Genomic DNA, 21,614 nt, shown 5'->3' on the forward strand with positions numbered 1-21,614 from the left:
TTTGCCAGTCTAATTCAAGAAAACTTGATTCAAACCATTGCTGCTAAAATCAATTCTTTATTCTGACAGCACTGGATAATTCTTTAAACCTTCCAACACAGAGTTAGAAACTCTGGAGCAGGTCGAACACATTATATAGGTAAAAGACAAGGATGGTACAAAAGGAGTGGCAAACTATTAACCAATCATTATGGTTTACCATACATTTAACTTATTTGCATTAACCAATCAACTAAATCCTTTCCATTGATTAACAACACGTATAGTCACATGATTACCCCTTTTCCAGCCCCTTTACAACCTTCTTCCCCTCTGTGGTTTCTTCAACCTCTTTGCTCAAAATCATTTTATTTCAATAAAGTAAAACCACAGATATAAAACTAATTCTCACAGAATACTTTTCAGAATATACACATAATATAGCAATCACACAACACATACATACAAAACATATTTTCACTTTTGGAAAAGAAAGTTATTTCTAAAACCTCAGATTTAAACAAAGTCTAATACTTACAATTGTAATTAAACACAATACACTTCACAATTAATTTCCTTACAACCACATAGCTAAAATACAGTTACTTATGGATTATAAAGATTAAAGATGAGTTTTGCCACATTCTTGAGCTGAACAGGAGCTGGACTGCTTCTTTGCTCGCTTCGAGGCAGAACCAGAAGAGCTCGTCACCATTCTCCCACCAGCCCCTAACAACAACAACTACACCCTCAGTGTGCAGGAGCATGAAGTGAGGCGGGTGCTCAGGGCAGTGAACCCGAGGAAGGCTGCCGGCCCGGATGGCGTGACAGGAAGGGTTCTGAAGGAATGTGCAGACCAGCTCTCCGAGGTCTTCACGAAAATCTTCAACCTGTCCCCGTCCAAATCCATCATCCCACCGTGCCTGAAGTCTGCCACAATCATCCCACTACCAAAATAGCCTGTTATCAGCGGCCTTAACGACTACCGACCGGTCGCTCTCACACCAGTCATCATGAAGTGTTTCGAGAGGCTGGTCCAGCAGCACATGAAAGCCAGCCTCCCGCCCAGCTTCGATCCACACCAGTTTGCCTACAGAGCAAATAGGTCCACTGAGGATGCCATCGCCACTGCTCTTCACACTGCACTGACCCACCTCGAACACCAGGGGATCTATGTGAGGATGCTTTTCATTGACTTTAGCTCCGCCTTCAATACCATCATCCCCAGCAGACTGGTCACCAAACTCATGGATTTAGGACTCTCCCAACCCATCTGCCTCTGGATCAAGGACTTTCTGTCTAACCGCCCCCAGACCGTCAGACTGGGCCATCACCTCTCCACCCCCATCACACTCAGAACCAGCTCCCCACAGGGCTGTGTGTTGAGCCCCCTCCTCTATGCCCTCTACACCCACGATTGTGCCCCCACCCACTCCACCAACACCATCATCAAGTTTGCGGACGACACGACTGTGGTTGGACGTATCTCAGGAGGAGATGAGACAGCCTACAGGGAGGAAGTCCAAAGACTGGCAGCGTGGTGTTCAGACAAAAACCTCACCCTAAACACCACAAAGACAAAGGAAATTATCATAGACTTCCGTAAGAACAGTGCAGCCCCCAAACCCCTATTCATCAATGGGGACTGTGTGGAAAGGGTCTCAGACTTCAGATTCCTGGGCACACAAATTACGGAGGATCTCTCCTGGACTACAAACACCACCACAGCAGTCAAGAAGGTCCAGCAGCGACTCTACTTTCTGAGGATCCTCAGGAAAAACAACCTGGAGAGAAGCTGCTGGTGTCCTTCTACCGCTGCTCCATCGAGAGTGTGCTGGCGTACTGTATAACCACATGGTATGCCAGCTGCTCTGCAGCAGACAGGAGAGCCCTTCAAAGGGTCATCAACACCGCACAAAAAATCACTGGCTGCCCATTGCCTTCTCTGAAGGACATCTTCAGCTCTTGCTGCCTTGGCAGGGCAGCCAACATCCTGAAGGACCCTTCCCACCCTGGACACAACCTGTTCCACCTGCTGCCCTCTGGCAGACGGTACAGGTCTTTCAAAACTCGCACAAACAGACTCAGAGACAGCTTCTACCCCATAGCCATACGTGAACTTAACAATGCAAAATAAGAAATAACACTCACATTCAACTGAATGGTTCTACCTCAGCTGCTATTGTTATTTATCTGTAATTTTTTTTAATGTATATATTTTTACCTTTTCTTATATATTTAAAATTGCTCTTGTGAATCGCACCGTGGGATTGACTTTTAAATTTCGTTGTACCATGTGCAATGACAATAAAGAGATTCATTCATTCATTCATTCTTACAAAGTGGTAAAGACTTAAGTTATTGCTAATCACACAATTCCCAACTCCAGCCACATAAAGGCCATTAACTGTCACACTTGATTGCTTCTTCCCAAGCTCGGGTCTAATTTCATTTTGTATTACAATCTCCCCCTTGTATCTCTGGAGGAAAAGAATGTAAGGCCTCTTCACTAAAAGCATTCCTCACAACAAATGAAAGATTATCAAAACAGAGTTACTTTCTCAGTTTCTGGTAACCATAAGAAATCCTTTTGCAAAGGTCACACAACCATCACCTATGCCTTATCTCTTATCTCAACATAAATACATTTAATCAGCACAAACCATCTCACAGACTAGTATCTACCCTTGGTGCCTACAATCCAACATAGACAACCATAAATCGCCTTAATGATACACCCGAGCTCGGAAGATGTGTCACAAAGGAAGAAGGATGGTGCCCATCAGATCAACATTTCCATGTTTTGATAAGCCATCTGTTCTCCTGTGTGTGTTCTTTGTTCTTTATTTCTTTGTGGAGGCATGTATTTCTGAAAGTCCCAACTCCAAGCTTTTCTCTTGCAACTTAATACAAGTTCCTTAAGAACTTATCATTTGAGTAATTTTATTATATATTTCCTCATTCCCTCTTCTGGTCATATTATGACCACTAATAGGATAATAACACAACAGAAATTAATCAGCATTGGCTTATTAGTCATCCAAGTTTATACCTAACCTCAGATGCTTTATAGCCCCCAAAACCCGGACCACGTAGGTCGGCAGGTTGGCTTGTTGACACCAATGCTGTTCCCTGCTTCTCTGCCGTGCTTCATACCCTAGCCCTTAGGGTGCTCAACTATTCTAGGCTTCATACCACTAGTCTATCTCCAATTTATTCATTCTAATACATTTATCTTCTAACAATTCTTTTTCAACCTGCGCATTTACCATCCTTTCAACATCCTCATCCTTCAACATTTGAATTTCTTCTTCTTCTAGATGTTGCAATAATATCTTCTCACCAGTTTCCACATTACCCAAGGCTGTCATTAGTCTAGCACTAATAATCTAACAATAGCAATTCCCACGAACAAACACAAAACCACTATTGCTGCTCATATGGCCATACTAATGATCCAATTATATAACCATATAACCATATAACAATAACAGCACGGAAACAGGCCATATCAGCCCTTCTAGTCCGTGCCGAACACTTATTCTCCCCTAGTCCCATCTACCTACGACCATAAGCCTCCATTCCTTTCCCATCCATATACCTATCCAATTTATCTTTAAATGATAAAATCGAACCTGCCTCCACCACTTCCACTGGAAGCTCATTCCACACAGCTACCACTCTCTGAGTCCCCCTCATGTTACCCCTAAACTTCTGTCCCTTAATTCCCAAATCATGCCCTCTTGTTTGAATTTTCCCTACTCTCAATGGGAAAAGCTTATCCACGTCAACTCTGTCTATCCCTCTCATCATTTTAAAGACCTCTGTCAAGTCCCCCCTTAACCTTCTGCGCTCCAAAGAATAAAGACCTAAATTGTTCAACCTTTCTCTGTAACTTAGTTGCTGAAACCCAGGCAACATTCTAGTAAATCTCCTCTGTACTCTCTATTTTGTTGACATCCTTCCTATAATTAAGCGACCAAAATTGTACATTGTGTATCCTCACAACCCGGGTAAGAATGCTCATTGTCACGAGGTAGTGGCAAACAGTTAGCCGGTGGGGCTAAGGTCTCATCATAAGGGATGGTGACAGTTTCCACCGGAAATGGCTTCTCACCTTGACATATTACTAACCGTTCAGTCCTCTCCCCTTCTGGAGACACTGCAAATAGGCTATTGACTGATTTCATAGCAGGGTAACATACAGTTTGTCCTTTACCAAATAATTCATTATGGGCTTGTCCAAACATGATAGTCTCTTGCTTCCAATGCCCATTTTTACTGTCTCTTTTGCTCATGTCCTTTCTTCTGTAACCAAAGGTATACCTCTGATGCTTCTCGATAGCATAGTCCATCATACAAATGTCCCTTTGCCGAGTTTTCTTCCAAGGGATTCCGTCTGCAGAAAAAGTCAAACTTGCAACCCCGAAACCAACAGGGTAATTCCCACAGGTGTCGGTTATCTAAGTCTACCTGCCGATCGGGCTGACGCAGTATCCCATTGCAATAGTCAATCTTGGTGACATTCCAGATTCCAAAGGCATCCGGGCCATTGCACTGTACCACATCTCCTTTGCAGAGGTGAAAGATTCTGCTTAATTGTCCCAGGACACATCGTCAAATTTTTCCTTAATTTCCCTCCATCTATTGTAACATCAGGATGCATAGCAGGATGAATCGCCTCATTTTAATTTATCTGGAATAAGCTAAGGCTCACAAAAAGCTAATTTCTTACTTAATTAGCTTAAACAACTATTCACTCAATGTAAACGTCCTTCAGTCAGTCAGTCCAGTAATCAGTCGCATATTCTTAACCATGTAGCAAAATAAGGATTCAAAAACTAAACTTATTAAGATTCAAAACTAAACTTATAATGATACAACTAAACTTATAATGATACAACTAAACTTATAATGATACAACTCCCAAGCAAAGCAGAAATGTAAAAACTAAAAAACTCTGAGTTGAAAATAAAATTACTCTTCTCTCCCCTTTTGATTGGGCTCCCCAATCAATTTGCAGTGGTGCAGATGAACCCATGCAGCACGACCCTCGACCTTGGCAGCGGTCAGAGTGGTGAGGATGACCTGGAAGGGACCATACACAAAACTCCAAATGCTGCCTCAACCAAAGTCCTCTAAAGCTGCATAATAAAATCCTGACTCTTATACTCAAGGCCCCGACCAATGTAGGTGAGCACACCAAATGCCTTCTTTACTACATAGTCATAGAGTCATACAGCACAGAAACAGGCCCTTCGGCCCAAAGTGCCCCTGCCGACCAACAATCTCCATCTACACTAGTCCCACCTACCCGTTCTTGGCCCATAGCGCTCTAAACCTGTCCGATCCATGTACCTGTCCAAATTTCTTAAATGTTATGATAGTCCTAGCCTCAACTCCCTCCTCCGGCAGCTCATTCCATTAACCCACCACCCTTTGTGTAAAACAGTTACCCCTCATGTTCCAAATCTTTCCCCGCTCACCGCTATTCCCCCCATGATTTTGTAGATCACCCCTCACCCTCCTGCTCCAGCTCAAGCCCACGAGCCCTGGCAACATGAATGAATGAATGAATACTTAATTGTCACGTGCCGAGGAACAATGAAAAGCTTCTGTTGCGTGCTAACCAGTCAGCGGAAAGACATTTATAGTGTACAGATACATGATAAGGGAATAATCAGAATCAGAATGCCGTTTATTGTCATTTAAACATAGGTTCAAACAAAATTACGTTCCTGCAGTCACAACAACAAAAAAACCAAAACACACAATTTGCACAATTCCACACAAACATCCATCACAGTGAATCTCCAAACACCTCCTCACTGTGATGGAAGGCAAAAGTCTTATCTCTTCCCTGTTCTCTGTTCTTTATACTTCTCCCGCAGTCAAGCAGTCAAAATGCTGCATCGAGCTGATCGAGGCTCTTGATGTTAGAGCCCCCGGCAGGCGATGGTAAGTCTTGCGGCCATTTAAGCCGCGCAGGGCGATGTAAGGCCCTGCTCTGGGTCGATTTAAACCCCTCGTTGCGGGCGGGCGAAGTTTGCCGTTGCAAGAGCTCCGAAAAGTGGTCTCCCACCAGGGACCCGCGAGCTCCCGATGTTACCGTCCACAGGGCCTGCGGCTGGAGCCTCCGAAGCTCCGAAGTCGGCCACCGAAGATGGTGAGTCCACAGGCTCTGCGACTGGAGCCCCAGGTCGATTCCGGTTGGAGGCCATCGACTCCACGATGGTAGGCCCCAACGACAACGGAGACTAGACAGGGAAAAGGTTGCGTCTCCAGTTCAGGGAAGAGATAAAAAAGTTTCCCCCACCCACCCCCCACATATACACAGCTAAAAATAATATAAAACTAAAACCAAAACATACACCTAACAGAACAAAAAGAAAAAAAAGACAGACGGACTGCAGATGCCGCTGCCGTGAGGCGCCACCATTTTGTCCAACCCTATAACGTTTAGTGCAAGGTAAAGCCAGCAAAGTCCGATCAAGGATAGTCCAAGGGTCACCAATGAGGTAGATAGTAGTTCAGCACTGCTCTCTGGTTGTGGTAGGATGATTCAGTTGCCTGATAACAACTGGGAAGTTATCATATAACTGATGTGTTTAAGAAGGAAATGCAGATGCTGGAAAATCTAAGGTAGATAAAAATGGTGGAGAAACTGAAGAAGGGTCTTGTCTTGAAACATCGCCTATTTCCTTCGCTCCATAGATGCTGCCTCACCCACTGAGTTTGTCCAGCATTTTTGTCTACCTACCATATAATTGATGTGTGTGTTTCTGCATCAATGGGCATGTTTAGCTGCCGCAAGTAAGAATATCATTATTCCAATGTGGGCATGTACGACAGTTAAACACTGTCGACTCTCTTGCGATGAAAGATTGTTGCAGACAAGGAGTTCTGGGGTGGGGGTGTCTCTAGAAAATTACATTGTAAGGAAGCTCTCATATGACAAAACTCTACGTGAATATGTTACCATAAAAAAGAGTATTTTGTAAAATGTGCTTCATGTAGTATGTATTCTCAAAGGCGTCTAAAATAAAAGATCAAATTGACAGTGGTCTTTTCTATGTTTTATTTCATCATTCTACGATGTATCATGCACGTATATAACATTTCCCTCATTTTCATCCCCCCATAACGCGAAAACTATAAGGCAGAGGACATTTTTATTCACACCAGTGACTTTGACATGTGAGATAATCCCTTACAGCAATTTTAATCAAAATCTGAGGTAGTGGTCCCATTTTTTTAAATGGTGTGGTGATCTGTTGTGGAACAACCCCTTGTACCTCAGTGTTCTCCACACGGATATCACTCACCTCCATGTCCTCCTTCATGAAAACAGATACAAAGTACCTCACCTCCATCCGCAGAATCCAAACACAAATCCCCTTCTATGTACTTGAGCGGTCCTGCCTTCTCTCTAGTTAGCCTCTTGTTTCTGATGTAGGTATAAAAACTTCAGGATTTTCCTTAATCCGACTCGCCATAGCCATTTCGTAGCCCCCTTGAGTTTTTTACCTCCTTTCTTTATATTCCTCAAAGGCCCTCCCCAATTCCCTCCTCTTAAACCTTGTAATGTGCTTCCATTTTCTATCTGACCAAGGTCTTACCTTGGATCAGTCTGAAGAAAGGTTTCGGCCCGAAACATTGCCTATTTCCTTCGCTCCATAGATGCTGCTGCACCCGCTGAGTTTCTCCAGCTTTTTTTGTGCACCACCAAGGTCTTACCTACGTGGCCAGTGGTTCACAAATTCACAAGTTATAGGAGCAGAATTAGGTCATTAGGCCCATCGAGTCTACACCATTCAATCATGGCTGATCTCTGCCTCCTAATCCCATTTTCCTGCCCTCCCCATAACCCTTGACACCCGTTCTAATCAAGAATCTATCTCTGCCTTAAAAATATCCCCTGATCCAAATACCACTTGGAGTTGACGGAGGTGTGCTCCACCTAGTGGACACCGCCACAATTACTACTACTGCTTCTTAAATTCCATCCAGGAGTCCAGAGTGTTGTATTGTTGTCAAGTCAAACTGAAATGAAAGAACAGGTGCAGAGAAATGCTACATTGAAATCACGAGACAGTGATTAAAGTGGGCAGAACCCCAGCCTGCCGAGTTCTGCCCGGGTGTCAAAAGGGCACACAGCACCAGAAGCCAGTGAAGAAGATAGAAGAGACTTGCGGGCAGCAAAACTTGAACAGTAAATCAAAAGGACTGTCCGAAAAGACTGTCGCGATATCCAGAAAAGGCAAGCAGGACTGATTTTCTACAGACTCGATTGGTAGCCGGTAAGGACTGAACTCTAAATGAACTGAGCCGAAGACTGCAGCCCCAGAGACTCTGTTTAACCCTTTAATATCTGAGAAACTTGTCTGGCTAACGTGTTGATTGAGAAAGTTTGAAATATTGGTGGGGTTTGTTAACCAAGATGACAGGGTGATGATAGTGTTTGTTGTCTATGTAAAGTGCATCCTGCTTCATTGTGGGGTTAAGGGCTAATGTGAGCTAATTTCTAATGCTTATCTGCTATGTGTGGTGTTAGTTTAAATAATTGCATTTTAAAAAATATGATAAAATGTGTTAAAAAACAGTAAAGATTCATATGATATTAAGCTAAAAAATTGGTAACAATAGTGGGCATTATTTGTATTTTTCATTTAATGAAATGTGAAAATTATTTTAAAAAACAAAATGGCTGCTATGAGTTGGAATGTTAGATACATGTAATTTTCTGTTATTTATATTTGGTTACAGTAATGTGTATATTTTTTGCCTTTGTGTCTAAAGGTTTTTCACCTGATAAAGACCAAAACTGGTAAAGACTAAAACTGCTAAAAACTCATCTGCCAAAATAAAAGGAGGAGAAAATAAAAAAGGTGGAAAAGAAGTGTTTGGTCTGAGTGAACCCAGTTCATCATTTCGGGGTAGATAAATCAAATCCCTTTCAAGCGGGGAATCTGCAAAAACATTAGAAGACTTGACAATTGTCATGTGTCCCAGATAGAACAACGACATTTGTGGCCGTGCAGCCAGTCCGATGATTTTCAGGGCCCTCTTGCCGTGAAGATGGAACATCGGCGTCGGGTGAAACATTCCTTAGCGGCTTGGAAAAGTCTGGAGCGGCTGCCTCCTCCCCGGAGACCGCGGCACTCGTAGTCCTCAGGCCGTGCCGGTTGTAGGGGCGGTCGCCGGTGTGGGTGCGCTGGTGTACCAGCAGGCTGCTGGAGCTGTTGAAACCCTTGCCGCACTGGGCGCAGGTGTAGGGACGCTCGCCGGTGTGAGTGCGCTGGTGCTCCAGCAGGTTGCTGGAGCGTGTGAAGCCCTTGCCGCAGTCACTGCAAGTGTAGGAGCGCTCCCCGCTGTGGGTGTGCTGGTGCAACAGCAGGTTTTGGGACTGGGTGAAGCTCTTGCCGCAGTCGCTGCTGGTGTAGGGCCGCTCCCCGGTGTGCAGGCACCTGTGCACCTTCAGGTGCGTGGACGACTTGAAGCCTTTGCCGCAGTCGGAGCAGGTGAAGGGCAGCTCACTACTGTGCACCCGCTGGTGCTCCCGCAGCCCCGACAACCGGGTACATCTTTTGCCACAGGTGGAGCAACCATAGGGCTTCTCGCCCGTGTGAACCCGCCGGTGGATCTCCAGCTTGCTCGGGCACCAGCAGGCCTTGCCACACACGTCGCACACATAACGCTTCTCCTTGTTGTGCCCCGACATGGGTCATCCACCAAAGCTCAGCCCCTCGAAACTCAGCCCGCACACCGGGCAGATGTGGGGGCTCACCAGCACCCTGGCCGCTCTCAATGGCCGCTCACGTCCCTGTCTCTCCGTCCACAGCAACGGCTCCTAAACCCGGCTAGAAGTAGATCTCTTTCCCTGATGAAGCGACAGCGATAGCGAAACTGGAAAATCTTTGCCCAGTCGGGAAGAGTTCGGCAAGTGGTCTCCGCAAGCAAAACAGCCTGGAAAATCTGGATGTGGAGTACCTGGAGGGTGAGCCAACTGATCGTATGCAGGAGGCGGTCGCCATAGCCTTAATGGCTCATCCTGCCCGCCCGCTGCCCGTTGCCCCGGAGACAGAGAGTATATATTATAATAAATGACTAGGGACAATTTACATTTATACCAAGCCTATTAACCTTCAAACCTGCACTTCTTTGGAGTGTGGGAAGAAACCGAAGATCTCAGAGAAAACCCACGCAGATCACGGGAAGAACGTACAAACTCTGTACAGACAGCACCTATAGTCAGGATCGAACCCGGGTCTCTGGCACTGTAAGCACTGTAAGGCAGCAGCTCTACCGCTGCGCCACCGTGCCGCCCCAGAATATAAAGAGGGCAATTAACCTACTAACCCACACATTTTTTTGGGGGTGAGGGAGGAAACCGGAGCACCTGGAGGAAACCTCTACGACCACAGGAAGAACGTGCAAACTCCACACAGGCAGGACTTGAGGTCTTTGACACTGGGAAGCAGCAGCTCTGCCAGCTGCACCATGGCACGTCTCTGTTCCTCCAGCATTTTGTGTTTTGCTAAAGATTCCAGCACCTCAGTTTAGTTTATTGTCACGTGTGCCGAGGTACAGTGAAAAGCTTTTGTTGCGTGCTAACCAGTCAGCGGAGACATTGGAGTCACCATACAGCCATACTAAGTGAAAAGCAACAACACACACAGCACATGAGAAACGTCCACCATAGTGGAATCCACATTCCTCACTGTGATGGAAGGTAATAAAGTTCAATCTTCTTCCTCCTTTGTTTAAGAAGGAACTGCAGATGCTGGAAAAATCGAATGCTGGAGAAACTCAGCAGGTGAGGCAGCATCTATGGAGAGAAGGTATAGGCGATGTTTCGGGGCGAGACCCTTCTTGGTGACTGAAGAAGGGTTTTGACCCAAAACGTCGCTTATTCCTTCTCTCCCTAGATGCTGCCTCGCCTGCTGAGTTTCTCCGGCATTTTTAGTCTTCCTCCTTTGTTCACCCGTGGTTGGGGCTGTTGAACCCTCCGCAGATCGCCGCTGCCGACGGTCCGATGTCCGAAGCCCTTGCATCGGGATGATGGAAACTCCGGCGTCAGGACGGAGGGAACACATGTAGAGCCCAGGTAGAGCGCAAGGAGCTCCCAGTCGAAAGCGCTGTACTTCTGGTTGGGGGGGTTTCAGGTGACGACTGAAAAAGGCGAGGGGCTGCCAGCTACCATTGATCAGTTGTTCCAGCACTCCACCCACGGCTGTGCCAGATGCGTCGGCCCGTGGATGAACCAGCATCGTTGCCTTTGCCAGCGCCTCTTTGGCGTTGTCGAACGCAGTCGTGACCGCATCGTCCTAAACGAGCTCTCTCGGCTTGCCTCGCACAGTGGATGCACGATCCCGGCGATAGCTGGCACGAAGCTGGGAGAGATGTTTACCATGTCGACAAACTCTTGGAGTCCCTTCACTGTAGAGGGTTTGGGAAATCGGCGAATGGCCTCAACCTTGGTCGGGAGCGGGACCAAGGTGCTGGTTGATGTGGTGGTTGAGGAAGTTGATGGAAGTGAAGCCAAACTGACACTTGGCAGGGTTGATGGCCAGGCCAGGCCACGCTGGTTGAGCCTCTGGCAGAACTGTGGTGTTCCCGGCGAGAGCAGCTGGCGACGAGGATGTCGGTTGAGGTAGACGGACACGAAGTCCAACCCGTGGCCCGCCGTGTCCATGAGCCGTTGGGAAGCCTGGATGGCGTTCTTGAGGCCGAAAGGCATGCGCAGGAACTTAAAGAGCCCGAACCGGGTGATGAGAGCCGTGCTTCACCCCAAGCTTGGGACTGGCCGTAGGGGAAGTCAACGAGTCGAGGTGTGGCGCGGTCAACTCGGCGTGGCGCAAGGCGATCGAGTCGAACATCTCAGAATTAAGCAGACGTTGTCCTTTGACATCGACCCGCAGGGAGTGTGGCCGGAGTGTGGCCGGAGGAAGCCGGCATGTGAAACGTCGGCGATGGTAAAGATCCACTTCAAGCGACAGGAATTGAAGTTGAGCGAGATAGTGCGGACCCCGCATGTTCCGATGTTGCTGCTGTTAGCGGCGGTCAGGGGAGGCCACTGCTTTCCGGAACGAGTGTCAGTGCCCGAGGGGGGCAAAACACTGACCTCCGCTCCCGTGTCCACCAGTAAACGCCACCCCCGAATGACGGTCCCAGGTGTAGAGGAGGCAATGCTTCTGGCCTGCCGCTGTTGCCACTACCGACGGCCGGCTGCGTGCAGGGTGGTCGGCATCGGCGAGCATGGTGGCAGTAGCACCACTTGTCCTTGCTGGCCGCCATCACTGCCTCTCCATCCGTGGAAGCTGGGACCGGCCACTGAGGCATTGCCGCTACTCGAGTGATGGTGGCTCCACCCTGCTGTTTGGCCTGCCACGGGCTGCCAGTCGGGGGCCGGTGAAATCGTCATCCCTGAGGAGCAGGCGGATGTCCTCAGGCATCTGCTCGAGGAAGGTCTGTTCAAATAGGAGGCACAACTCTGGAGAAGATGAATACTCTACCACACCTAGAGAGCAGTCCTGAGCTACTATCTACCTCATTGGTGACCCTTGGACTATCTTTAATCAGATGTTACTGGACTTTATCTTGCACTAAACATTATTCCCTTTATTACGTATCTGTACACTGTGGACGGCTCGATTGTAATTATATATTGTCTTTCCGCTGACTGGTTAGCACGCAATAAAAGCTTTTCACTGTACCTCGGTACACGTGATAATAAACTAAACTAAATTAAGTCGACATTGCTGCCTTGGATTCAGAGTCACAGAGTTGTACAGCATGGATACAGGCCTTTCGGCCCACCTTGTCCATGCTGACCAAGTTTATAGACTGGGCTAGTCCCACTTAGAAACATAGAAATTAGGTGCAGGAGTAGGCCATTCGGCCCTTCGAGCCTGCACCGCCATTCAATATGATCATGGCTGATTGGGCCTATATTGCCTGCATTGGGCCTGTATCTGTAGCAAGTGAGAATGTCATTGTTCTGTCACTTTACATATAACTCTTACACACTGGAGTCAAGTTCCCAGCCTATCCAACCTGTCCCAATAACTCAAGCCCCGGCAACAAGCTGGTGAACCCCCTTCTGTGCACCCTCTCCACCCTCTCCAGTCTTTCACTGTTCCTGCCATGTGGACCAGCTCGGGTATTTCTGGTATATCCATTCGATTCTTCAGCAGGGGAGTTGGCTGTGACTTCGCTGGGGTGTTAATCTCACAGTCAATTTCCAATCAAACCCACAGATGCAGAGTACATTTTGTTTTAGCCAACATTAGCAGTTGTGTGTGGGATCTCACGGGAGCAGTGAGCTACAACTGGAGCAGGGGACGTGCATAAGTTGCATTCATGACCATTCCTGGGCTTCACTGTTGGAGAATGGTTCCCCTTCGATGGAGAGGGTCCACAGGAGCTTTACCAGGGCCAGTAATCGCTAGTTTTGAGATGGATCTCATTGAAAGGCTTACATGGAGCACACGTGGAGACGATGTTTCCACTAGTGGAGACTCTCGGACCAGATAGGTTTACGAGAACAATCCCGGGATGAGTGGATTAACGTATGAGGAGCATTGGAAGACTCAGGCCCTGTACTCACTGGAGTTTAGAAGGATGAGGGGGATCACATTGTTCGATAGTGAAAGACCTGGATAGAGTGGATGTGGAGAAGATGTTTCCACTAGTGGGCGTGTAGGATCAGAGGGCACAGCCTTAGAATTAAAGGGCGTACCTTTAGAATGGAGATGAGTAGGAATCTCTTCAACTAGTGGGTGGTGAATCTGTGGGATTCATTGTCACAGACGGCTGTGGAGGCCAAGTCAGTGGGTATTTTTAAGGCAGAGATAGAAAGATTCTTGATTAGTGCGGGTGTCAGAGGTTATGGGGAGAAGGCAGGAGAATGGGGTTGAGAGGGAAAGATAGATCAGCCATGATTGAATGGCGGAGTAGAAACATAGATACATAGAAAAAGGTGCAGAAGTAGGCCATTCGGCCCTTCGAGCCAGCGCCGTTATTCAATATGATCATGGCTGATCATCTAAAACCAGTACCCCGTTCCTGCTTTCTCCCCATATCCCCTGATTCTGTTAGCCCTAAGAGCTGCATCTAACTTGATGAGCCGATTGGCCTAATTCTGCTCCATTGTCTGTTGGACAATTTTTATCAACAGCTCTCCATCAGTCTGAAGAAGCGTCTTGACCCAAAACGTCACCTATTACATCTCTCCATAGATGCTGCCTCCCCCGCTGAGTTCCTCCTGTATTTTTGTCTACCTTCCACTGGGTGGCATCAATCTCATGATCGTTCCCAAAACCTTCTGTGTTGTTCTGTCCCAGTTAGTACCTTGCTTTTGTTTCAGAGATTCAGAGATACAGCACGGAAACAGACCCTTCAGCCCACCGAGTCCACGCTGACCTGCGATTACCCCGTACACCAACACTATCCAACACACTTGCGACAATTTACAATTCTTTTTAACCAAAGCCAATTAACCTACAAACCTGTACACCTTTGGAGTGTGGGAGGAAACCGGAGCACCCGGAGAAAACCCACGCAGTCACAGGGAGAACGCACAAACTCCGTACAGACAGCACCCGTGGTCAGGATGGAACCCTGGTCTCTGACGCTGTGAGGCAGCAGCTCTACGGTTGTGCCACCATGCCACTTACTGATCTGTTTCACACTCGTGTCAGTGCATCGTGACCTTTGGGGAAAGAGTCCCTCGTCTCTCCAACAACAGACAAACTTGGTATCATTGTGTAGGAAGCAACTGCAGACGCTGGTTTAGACCCAAGATCAGTGGCGGACTGGCCAGGGTGTCAGCATGCCCGATGGCAAGTGGGCCCCTGATGAAGTGGGCCTCCTATATTAAGTGGGCCCCCTATATTAAGTGGGCCCCTGATGAAGTGGGCCCCCTTTGTCTCCTGACAAACAATATTTTTAGACCCAGTCCGCCACTGCCCAAGATAGACACGAAATGCTGAAGTAACTCAGCAGGACAGGCAGCATCTCTGGAGAGAAGGAATGGGTGGTGTTGAAGGCTCGTCTGAAGGAGGGTCTCGACCTGAAACGCCACCCATTCCTTCAGTCCTGGTGTTAATAGTTACTTGACCTGTAATCCATTGGGATAGGATCGGCTGGGGGGGGATTCTGGTGACTGATCAGTGAGTACAATTTGTACACAATCTCTACCCTGGTTGTATCTGCAATCACCAAGAATGAGAGGCCATTCGGCCCAACCATCCCATTTAACCTTCCAATTCCACACTGGTCAAACCGCACCTCAGCTCCTTCCCTCCTCTCCACTCCATGTGCCAAGGTACCTACACAATGTCCATCCTGTTCCCAAACCACAGCTTTGGCAACGAGGTGGAAGGTTAATGTTGGAGGGAAATGTCCTCTCTGGTTCCGCCTGTACGTTGGCGGCAAGTGCCGAGAGTGTCACATTTACCGGCAATGGAACAGTAAAATTCTTACTTGCTGCAGCTTCACAAGCCACCAAATGCAATAACACACACATAAATACATAATAATCAATAATACAATGCATTCATAAACCACACTAGCTCAAGTTTCCAGAATCTGCAGTTCCTTGTGTCTGCATTCTTTGCTCAATGGCTGTGTGCATTCAGCCTATCTATTCCCCTCACGGTCCTGTACACCTCTATAAGATCACCACTCAGCCTCCTGCGCTCCAAGGAATAAAGTCCTAGCCTGCCCAACCCTCAATCAGTGACCCAGTTAACTTACGCTCAGATTCCTGGACTCAGAACATGTCCCGTGAGTTTGTGGCTGGGACAGTGGGGACCAGCGGGTAATCCTGCTCTCTGCTTCAGTAACGTCGCTCTGTGACCTTTGGTGTCCACATGCATCCCAGACTAATAAGACAATGTGTCCATCCCAGACTAATGAAGCCTTGACTGGCAGCTTCTTACTTAATGTTCTTCACTACACTTCACAAAGAACCCCACAACTGATAAAGATGTGAAAGGCAGGAGGGTGTGAGCTATGGGGAGAGGTTGAGCAGGCTGGGTCTCTATTCCATGGAGTGTAGGAGGATGAGGGGAGATCTTATAGAGGTGTACAAAATCATGTGAAGATTAGATCGGGTGGATGCACAGAGTCTTTTACCCAGAGTGGGGGAATCGAGGACCAGAGGACACAGGTTCAAGGTGAAGGGGAAAAGATTTAATAGGAATCTGAGGGGTAACTCTTTCACACAGAGGGTGGTGGGTGTATGGAACAAGCTGCCAGAGGAGGTAGTTGAGGCTGGGACTATCCCATTGTTTAAGAAACATTGGGTCAGTCTATTATACTCGTCCCCGGTGGCCTCAGTACAAACAAACGACACACTGTCGCCCCACTTCCCCCTTCGGAGTGGTACCAGTCAGGGTTGCCCGTTATCACCACTTCTGTTTGCTGTCGCGATAGAACCCTTGGCGGTCTGGTTACGCTCAGAGAAGGGCTTTAAAGGTATTACACGGTTTGACACAATTCATAAAGTATCATTGTATGCGGATGACCTGCTCCTGTACATCTCGAATCCAGTCAGCTCTCTCCCTGTGATTATGAATATTTTAGAACGGTTTGGGGTGTACTCTGGTTATAAACTTAACTACCAAAAAAGTGAATTATTACCGATTAACTCATTGGCTAAGCAGCTCCCTCGCTCTTTAACCTCATTCAAATGGGCGGAGGACGGATTTCGCTACCTCGGCGTTTTTATCACAATACCTATATTTGATATGTTCCGCACAAACTTCCTGCCTCTGGTTGAGAAAGCTGAAAGAGACTTTGACCGCTGGTCAGTCTTACCGTTATCCCTCGCGGCCCGGATAAATCTGGTCAAGATGGTCGTCCTACCCAAATTCCTGTACCTTTTCCAGCATGTTCCTATATTTATCACTAAATCTTTTTTTGATAAATTAGAAAGGAGAATATCTAAATTTTTATGGGGTAGCAAACCGGCCAGAATTCGAAAGACGCTACTACAGTCTCCTAAGAGTGACGGCGGTTTGGCACTTCCTGACTTTAGGCGATACTACTGGGCTGCTAACTTGCAAAAAATCCTGTACTGGATGAATGATGATTGCGACCACCTACCGACCTGGGTACACATGGAAAAGGCGAGTTCACATCTCCCGTTGCGGTCTGTCCTATGCTCTCAACTCCCCCTTTCTATAACATCTGCGGGTGCAGGCCCAATTGCGTCCCTCTCGCTCAAGATATGGAGTCAATTTAGGAAAATCTTCGGTTTACAAGGCCCTTCCATCTTGACCCCACTGCTTAAAAATCACATCTTTAATCCTTCAAGTACAGACTCCGCATTCAAAACCTGGCATAGTAATGGCATCAGTAGTATCAAAAACCTATACAAGGATGGTATTTTTTCGTCTTTTGCAGAGCTTTCGTACAACTATAGCCTCCCAAACTCCCACCTTTTTCGTTTTTTCCAGATTAGGAATTTTGTGAAGAAGATATTCCCCCATTTCCCAAATCGTCCCCCTGAAACCCTGACCGATTCCATCCTAGCTCTAGATCCCAACCGGAAGAAATGCATCTCTTTTTTGTACAACTTGTTAGGGTCGGGTATATTGAAACCTCATACCTCATTAAAAGCTGCGTGGGAGGGCGAGCTGAATATGAAACTAACAGACCAGCAATGGGACTCTGCCTTGGATTTGATCCATTCTTCCTCCATATGTGCCCGTCATGGCCTAATCCAATGCAAAGTCCTTCACAAAGTCCACTACACAAACGCAAGATTATCTAGAATATACCCCGCTGTTAAAGACACCTGCAACAGATGTAGTCTTGTAGGTCTGTGTCCAAGATGGCTGCCGTGAAGGGAGAGTGGACGCTGGCACGAATTGGTTGCCGCTGCTCTCTCTTCACACTGTGTTTTTGATTTTCTGTTTTTGGATTGAATTCTGTTTTTAATTTGTGTCTCTGTGATGTCTTTATTATTTGTTATATTCCGATTATATGTTATTCCGATTAAATGTCTATTATTGTTATGTCTGTATTCTTTCTTTATGTCCTGCACGGAGAGGACGCTGGCGCTGTTTGTTCGCCGCTTCTCCGTTTGCTATTGTCTGTTACTATTGTAAAGCGACTTTGAGTCTTAGAAAAGCGCTATAAAAATAAAATTTATTATTATTATTATTATTAGATGCAATCAATCCCCTGCCAACCATAGTCATATGTTTTGGTTTTGCCCTAAGCTAGCAACCTTTTGGAGGAGTGCTTTCGACGTGCTAAGCAGAGCCTATGGCCAGACTATTCCTCCAAACCCACTGTCAGCTATTTTTGGTATTCCCCCCAACACCAACCTATCTGTTGCGTTGAAGCGGGTCCTGGCTTTTACAACCCTGTTAGCCCGGAGACTGATTTTGCTTAACTGGAGACTTACCTGTCCCCCGACACACGCCCGCTGGATCAAGGAGGTGCTCTACAACTTAAAGCTTGAAAAACTTAGGTTCTCTCTCAAAGGCTCTACCAAGACATTCCTAGATACATGGAACCCTTTCCTGGAACTTGTTAACTCTCTTAACTTGTTTCTGGACTCGGAAGAGGACTGAGTGTCCTCTATCACAGCTCTGTCTTATTGCAGCTGCTATCCCCTCAACCCCTCCCCCCCCCCTCCCTCCCCACAAATTATTTATTTATTTATTTATTTTTAATTTTATTGATTTATTTTATTTTTTCCTTTTTTTTTTCTTCTTTTTTTTTTTTTTAATTTATTTATTTTTAAATTTTTTTTTTTAAATTTAAATTTTTAAATTTTTTTTTATCGTATTTGTGTGGTTGTGTACGTATGTGAGTGTTGTTTGTTCCCGGGTGGCGAGGGTGGGTAAGGGTAAGGGTAAGGGTTTTGAGGGTCGTTTACATACTGTTGTACAATTATGTCCTGATTATCACTGTCTGTTATCATTGTATGTATGCAAATTGCTGTTAAATTCAAAATTCAAATAAAAAGATTTAAACTAAGAAACAGTTGGACAGTACATGCATGGGACAGGTTTGGAGGGTTATTCCAAGTGGGACTAGTGTAAATGGGACATTGTTGGGCGTTGGGCCGAAGGGCCTGTTTCCACACTGTATTCATCTTTGACTCTATGATAGAATTACAGCTCTTCCACAAAATCCCTTTCAATCTCCTTAAGGCCAAGAGATATTCCTCTAACGCATCCAACACCCTCACTCCATGTACACCTCACGGTGCCTGGACAAGGCCAGCAGCATCATCACAGACCAGTCTCACTCCATCTACACCTCACGCTGCCTCGACAGGGCCAGCAGCAGCTTCAAGGACCACTCCTTCTCCCCTCTCCCATCAGGCAAAAGGTACAGAAGTGTGAAAACGCACACTTCAAGATTCAGGGACAGTTTCTTCCCGGCTGTTATCAGGCAACTGAGCCATCCTATCACTAGCTAGAGAGTGGTCCTGACCTCCCATCTACCTAACAGGAGACCCTCGGACTATCTTTAATCAAATTTTACTGGACTTTGCCTTGCACCAAACATTATTCCCTTTATCCTGTATCTGTACACAGCGGGTGGCTAATTTACACAGCGGGTGTAATCGTGTATAGTCTCTTGCTGACTGGATAAGATGAAACAAAAGAAAACTTTTCACTGACATGTGACAATAATAAAGTGAAGTCAACTAAACTAAACTAAACTAAAGAACATCAGTGCAGGAAGGGACTGCAGATAGACACTAAATGTCTGTTATATGTATCTATCTTCGGTTTAAACCAGCATCTGCAGTTCCTTCATACACAAGGAACTGCAGCTGCTAATTCACACCAGATAGACATAACATGCTGTAGTAATTCATTGCGTGATTTATCTGACTCCCGGTCAGTAAGAACAAACTGTTAAACCATCTCCTTATTGTAATTAGCAGTAGATGTTGTGAATCTTGTTTCCCATTCCTGTACATATCAAGAATAAATGCTCACTATTATAGATTCCAGGCATCAATAATTTCTCTGTACAAGCTTAGTTTAGTTTATTTTAGTATAGATTAAAAACTGTAAGGTTACCTTTTACTGTGATATTCAACTGGTATTTGACAGAAGCAGCCGCTGTAATCCAATGTCAAAGGCCTTGATTTATCTCCAGGCGAAATTCAGTTGAGAATGTGACTATTTCGAGGTAAGTCTTCACTTACCTCGTTATAACAAAGTTTCCACGGCTATCGTCGTTGAGGTGAAATGACGATTCTAAGCTATTTGCATTTCTTAGTAAAAAGGAAACTGAAGACAGTCTGAGCGATTTAACATCTACTTGTTGATCTTTGCGGTGACTCGGTGGTTGGGTTATAATGTTAACAGTGTGTACAGGTGTCAGAGGTTATGGGGAGATTGGGGTTGAGAGGCAAAGATAGATCAGCCATGATAGAATGGCAGAATAGACTTGATGGGCCGAATGGCCTAATTCTGCTCCGAGAACTTATGAACTTATGGAGCAACAAATGTGTAGATGGGGACATGATGGTCGGAGCTATAGGGAGAGATTGAGCAGGCTACGACTCTATTCCTTGAGGAGCAGGCGAATGAGGGGTGATCTTATAGAGGTGTACATGGTCATGAGAGGAATAGACTGGGTAAACGCACAGAATCTTTTGCCCAGAGTAGGGGAATCTAGGGCCAGAGGACAAAGGTTTAAGGGAGGGGGGGGGGGGGGGATTTAATAGGAGGCTGAGGGGTGACTTGTTTACACTAAGGGTGGTGGGCGTATATGGAACGAGCTGCTGGAGGAGGTAGTTGAGGCTGGGACTATCACAACATGTAAAAAACATTTGGACAGGTACTTGGATAGGACAGGCTTGGGGGGATATGGGCAAATGCGGGTAGGTGGGACTAGTGTAAATGGGGCGATGTTGGTCGAGGTGGGACTAGTGTAGATGGGGCATGTTGGTCGGGGTGGGACTAGTGTAGATGGGGCATGTTGGTCGAGGTGGGACTAGTGTATATGGAGCATGTTGGTCAGGGTGGGACTAGTGTAGATGGGGCATGTTGGTCGGGGTGGGACTAGTGTAGATGGAGCATGTTGGTCAGGGTGGGACTAGTGTAGATGGGGCATGTTGGTCGGGGTGGGACTAGTGTAGATGGGGCATGTTGGTCGGGGTGGGACTAGTGTAGTTGGAGCATGTTGGTCAGGGTGGGACTAATGTAGATGGGGCATGTTGGTCGGGGTGGGACTAGTGTAGATGGGGCATGTTGGTCCGGGTGGGACTAGTGTAGATGGGGCATGTTGGTCGGGGTGGGACTAGTGTAGATGGAGCATGTTGGTCGGGTGGGACTAGTGTAGATGGGGCATGTTGGTCGGGGTGGGACTAGTGTAGATGGGCATGTTGGTCTGGGGTGGGACTAGTGTAGATGGGGCATGTTGGTCGGGGTGGGACTAGTGTAGATGGGGCATGTTGGTCAGGGTGGGACTAGTGTAGATGGGGCATGTTGGTCGATGCGGGACTAGTGTAGATGGGGCATGTTGGTCAGGGTGGGACTAGTGTAGATTGGGCATGTTGGTTGGGGTGGGACTAGTGTAGATAGGGCAAGTTGGTCGGGGTGGGACTAGTGTAGATGGGGCAAGTTGGTCGGGGATGGGACTAGTGT

At 46.7% G+C, this 21,614-nt stretch overlaps 1 long non-coding RNA gene across 1 annotated transcript in view; it reads right to left on the reverse strand.

Annotated features, from left to right (window-relative positions):
- Positions 1-20,136, reverse strand: part of LOC116989115 — a 39,889-nt gene extending 19,753 nt beyond the window's left edge. The window contains exon 1 of the long non-coding RNA XR_004416133.1: positions 20,040-20,136. This is a non-coding gene — a long non-coding RNA (uncharacterized LOC116989115). The remainder of the gene's footprint in view (positions 1-20,039) is intronic.
- Positions 20,137-21,614: the final 1,478 nt, after the last annotated feature.

This window comes from Amblyraja radiata, chromosome 28 (assembly GCF_010909765.2).
Source record: "Amblyraja radiata isolate CabotCenter1 chromosome 28, sAmbRad1.1.pri, whole genome shotgun sequence".
Classification (NCBI taxonomy): Eukaryota; Metazoa; Chordata; class Chondrichthyes; order Rajiformes; family Rajidae; genus Amblyraja; species Amblyraja radiata.